The following is a 4,994-nucleotide window of genomic DNA, read 5'->3' on the forward strand; positions in this document are numbered from 1 at the left end:
GTGACCCCCGCTCGTGGACGCTTTGGGACGTGGCTGGAGAGGAGCACGTGTTGCCCTGCAGCCCTGCCCGGTCGGGTCCAGGGATGGGGAGGAAGCACTTGGCCAAAACCCGCCCGGGTGCGGATGCACCCGTGGGGTGACCCCACAGATGCAGGGACAAGGCCTCGAAGACACGAGCTCCAGCTGGGAATGAGGCTGGGAGTTCCGGGGACCCAGGAACCCTCATGTGCTGCAGCCAGGCCAGACTGGTGCTGCAGAACTGGGGCAGCCTGAAGGGTGTACTGGAAAAGGGTGCGCTTGTGGGCTGGCACCAGTCCCGCCACCCCAATGACAGGCGACAGTGACAGGCCCATCACCGTGGTGCCAGCCCTGCCACCCTGACGCTGCTTTCTGTGCAAGTCCCTCACCCTTGCAGGGTCCGTACTGGACACTGATGGATAAATGCACTCAAGTCGGGGAGGGGCTGTGGTTCCCCACCATTACGAGGGACCCCAAACCCCGTGAGAGCTGTGGAGCAGGGAAGGCTCATCCCAGCAGAGCCCGCGGCCCCAGACGCGCTGGGAGGAGGGAAGCCCTGGAGAGCCAGACGCTGCCGCAGCGCCATTCCCAAAGCTCCCGGACGGGTTGGGCGGCTCAGCCTCGTGTCTGCAGAGCTGCCGGCCCTGAGAGCCCGGCCGCGGCCAGCCCGGCCCCTGGCACACGTGGGGTGATGCTGTGACACCCTCGGTCAGCCCTGCTCCCAGCCGTGGTGACCGGGCACCGCTCGCCCTCGGGACACCACCCAGGGTTCACGGCTCGGCCGCCTGCGGGAAGCCCGGTGCCGGCTGCAGGGTGACGCGTGCCTTTGTCACCCCGTGTCGCCAGCCGGGCTCCAGCCTCCTCCCTCACGGTGCTCTCCCAGCCCGTTCCAGCCGTGCTGAATCCCGGAGGAGCGCGGGTGGCTGGGAGACGGCGCCTGTTCCAGCCTGCGTGGATCTCACACCCGGAACGCGCTTCCCGAAATCCCTCGCAGCGCCGGGAGGTGCTGGAATATTTGTGCTGCGAATCTGGGTTAGGATCGTGCGTTGTTTTGCCTACGTGGAGACAGGGAAGCGTTATTTCAGGAGGAAGGGGGAGGCAGGTCCTCCCTGAATCATTTCATCTCCCTGCTCCTGCGCTGCTCAGCAGGACCCTGGGGACCCCTGGGAGTGCCGAGACCTTGGGCATCCACAGGGATGCAGGGAAATGTCTCCTGGTGCAAATCAGGCAGGACCCAGCTCTGCCCCAGAAGTGTCCCCTCTCCCTCATTAAAACCTCTGCCCAAGGCTAGGGCTGAAAACTGCCTTTTCCCTCAACTTTTGATAAATTATTCATCTCCCGAGAGTTGTTTATTCCCCCTCTGCAGATGATGCACGGCACATCCAGGGCTGTGGGAGCTGCAGGAGGTGGGGGCTCACCCCAACCCCAGACCCCAGCTCCCACTCCTGGGGGTTCAGGGTTGTAGAAAAAGGGAATGAGGGGCTGGGAGGAGGGATGGTGCTCTGCCCTCACCAGCTCCTGCCCAGCCAAGGCCGTGCTGATGGCAGGAGCAGCTCCCCATGGAGATCTCCCACCCCATCCCAGCCTCGGTGCCTCCCACCCAGCCGGGACGTGGCATCACCCCATGCCAAAAAAGCGACAAAAAAGGCAAAGAGCAAAATATAAATTTGGAACTACTACAGGCTGGAAATGGATCCTGTTCAGGGCTCCGTGGTGAACCACACTGTGAAACTGAGGATGCTCCAAATCCCTTTGCCCAGGGGAACTCGGTCAGGAGCATCGGATCCATTTTCGATCCCTGCTGCTCAGCCAGAGCCTCGGCCTCGCTCTCCTCCCCGCAGAGCCGGGAGGTGTTGTTTTTATCCCTCCATGAATTTGATCGTTTTCATCAGGTCTTTGATTATTCCCTTTATTGGCCGAAATTCCTGACAGAGCTTTTAACTGCAGCAAATGGATCCTCCCGGCTCCGGCCGCTCCCCGCGCGCCCTTGGCCGCGATAACGCCGGAGCAATTAGATTTTGAGCGGATCTAAAGAGCCACTCGGGAGCCAGGGGTGTTGGGATGAGTCACTCTCCACACCAGCGAGCTGCCAGGCTTTTTGCTGAGCCTGGTTTTTTCCCCCTCCTCTCCCTGGAAAAGCAACCCTTCCCAATCAAAACATTGGTTGGGGTTTTTTTTTCTCCCAAACCAGCAATTCCCATGCTGCTGCGTGGCTCCCAGTGCCACCAGCTGTCACATCCAGCTTGGGAGGAGGTTGTGATGCCACCAAGGTAAGGACTGGCAAAGCCTCCACCAGAAGAGTCATTCCCAAAGCCTTCTCTGCATTCCCAGTGCCTCCAGAGTGCACATCTCTTTGGGAAAGGGAAGGATAACTGATAATAATTAATCATCATCCATAATGTGCAATTGCAAGTGCGGAGGTTCATGAAGATTTGACCTCCTGGCTGGCCCCGCTGCCCAAATTTCCATCCATGGGTGAAGCCCCGGGACTGACCCGGGGAACTGCGCTGCAGTTTGGTGAGGAATCAGCTCCTGGAGTAGCTCGGCCCTGCTCAGCACTTTCTGGATGTTCCATGTGGGTCCCTGCATCCCCCATCCACACAGTCCCATCCCATCCTCTCCCTCACTCCTCCTCCTCCCCAGATTCCCCCGGGATAACAATTTACTGGGGATAAACAACTCCGATGTCTCCCACGGCACCGCTCCATTTCCATCCTTTATTTGTTCTGGCAGCTCCGCAGCCTCCCCAGTCCCTTTCCACATGAAACCATTCCCATTTCCTCATGTGGCTCCCATATTTTCCCTGTGTTTCCCTCCTCAGAGCTCCCCCTTGCCCACTCTTACAGCTGGAATGCTGAGATCCATCGAGCACCGATATCCTGATGTTGGTTTTCCTCTGCTCAAGCTCATCACCACCAGAGTTCTCATATTTAAAGCACCCAACAGAACCCCTGAAGATTATCAGCCTCCCATCATTTACTGCAAGGACAGCCAGGAATCACACCAGGATCCAGCCAGGATGGGCTCTTGGGTCAATTACTGCTGCCATGGGCGGGAAACAGGAGAAAAATAGAAAAACTGATGGAAAAAGATTCTTAAAAAGGACATTATTTCTGGAATTATCTAAAATAGAGAGAACACAGCGGATCAGCAGTGCCAAACAAAGGCAGACACAGGGAAGAGCCAGTCCTGGGCTGTGGATTTGAACCCAGACCGGGAATTTGGAGCTCTCCAGTGCCACCCTCCCCCAGTGCCTGCCCCTGCCAGGGAGAACGGTGGCTCCAGCCCCGGCCGTGAGTCAGCCGGAGCGCAGGGAATCCATCTGGGCTGGAGCAGCAGATCCATCTGGGCTTGGGGGAAGGGAGAAACCTCCAGGCAGTGCTTGGGAAGGCTGCTTTGGGGGGAGCTGAAGGATGAGGAGCAGCAGCAATCTCAGGAGAAGGTCAAACCCTGCTGGGATGGCTCCTGAGAGAAGTGAAATCCAGGGAAGTGCTTCTTTTCAGGGCACTTTGCTCAAAGGGGAAACAGCAGAGCTCTGCTGGTTCAGATCCCTGCCCTGGACACCCTGGGACGGCTCAGAGCCCCAAAACCACAGCACCCAGCTATGATCCCTCGTATCCAAGGGCACAGCAATCCCAGGAGTCAGGGCTCCATGAGACTCTTCTCCAGGAGAGATCCCGTGCCTCAGGAGCAGGCAGGGCAGGGGTCCCAGCCAGGAGAGCCTGCAATGTCCCTCCTGTCACATCCCTGCTCCCGGAGGTCACGCTGGGCTCAGCCTTTGTCATCCCAGCAGGGGGATTTGCCAGGATCAGGAATCTCACAGGCTCCACCTGCATGAAAGATCCAGCATTAACTCCACCAGCAGCAGGATTAAAAAACAGGGATTAAAGCACAGAGCTTCCAGGGACTCACCTGCTTCAGTGCTGCTCCAAAACAGAGAGAATTTGGAGGAAATGGAAGGAAAAACTCTCCTTGGGGAGGGACAAACCCCATGGCCATGCCAGGGACTCCATGGATCCCGCTGGCACACGGGATTTCAAAGCCCCCAGTGAGGAAATCTGCCTCCCACACACTGAAAAGGCAGGAGAGATCCCGAATCCATCCACTTCCACTCCGAATCCGTGTGGAAACGAGCTGGTTTCCCCCCCAAAAAAGACAAGACAGAGCCAAGGAGACATTCCAAAGGGATATTTACTGCCCCAGCGATGCCCGACCTGAGGTAGGTTCCCCTTCAGCCACAGCACGGCCCCGCCCCCTGCCCCGTGGGGTTTCTTCCAAGAGGAATTCCAGTGGGAATCACGGCCTGGGCTCGTCCTTGTCCATGTGGGGGGGTGTGTACTTCCCTTCTTTGATCATCTTGTCCCGCTGCTCCAGGATGGTCCGGAGCCGTTTAGCCTGGCAGGGACACAGGGGGGGGCTCAGGGATCCCTCAGGGGGTCCCCAAGGCAGGTCCTGGCAGCCCCATAGATGTGGAAGCCACACTAAGCCTGCCCTGGGGTTCCTCACTCCAGTTTGAGGCACTTCTCAAAGACTTTGAGGCTTTCAGGATGTTGTAACACGTTGTGTACCGATGAGATTTGGGTTTCCAGCCCAATTTTCTGACCAGGATTTTGTCCTGGATGTGGATGCTGCTGGAGAAGGGCTGGGGGCAGGGAGAAAGGTCTGCTCCGCGCTGCCCGGCTGACCCAAAACACGGAATGGTTGGGTTGGGAGGGAACTAAAACCCCATCCAGCCCCACCCCCATGGGCAGGGACACCTTCCACCAACCAGGCTGCTCCAACCTGGCATGGAACGCTTGCAGGAATGGGGCAGCCACAGCTGCTCCGGGCTCCTCCTGCCACCGCAGCCCTGGGGGAAGCGGCTGCTGCGGGGCCAGACCCCTTCCTCACACTGAGAACGACCAGGCAGCGCTCCCACCCTGGGCTGGAGCCCCCAGACCTTCCCCAGGACCCTCTGCATCCCCTCCCCAGCCTGA

At 58.8% G+C, this 4,994-nt stretch overlaps 1 long non-coding RNA gene across 1 annotated transcript; it reads right to left on the reverse strand.

The window, feature by feature from the left end:
- Positions 1-1,911: 1,911 nt before the first annotated feature.
- On the reverse strand, positions 1,912-4,981 carry LOC108447120. Its single transcript, XR_001862516.1, has 2 exons — positions 3,931-4,981; positions 1,912-3,848 (listed from the first exon to the last, which is right to left on the reverse strand). It is a non-coding gene; the product is annotated as an uncharacterized LOC108447120 (long non-coding RNA).
- Positions 4,982-4,994: the final 13 nt, after the last annotated feature.

The sequence above is a fragment of the Corvus brachyrhynchos genome, unplaced genomic scaffold (assembly GCF_000691975.1).
Source record: "Corvus brachyrhynchos isolate BGI_N302 unplaced genomic scaffold, ASM69197v1 scaffold65, whole genome shotgun sequence".
NCBI classification, from domain to species: Eukaryota; Metazoa; Chordata; class Aves; order Passeriformes; family Corvidae; genus Corvus; species Corvus brachyrhynchos.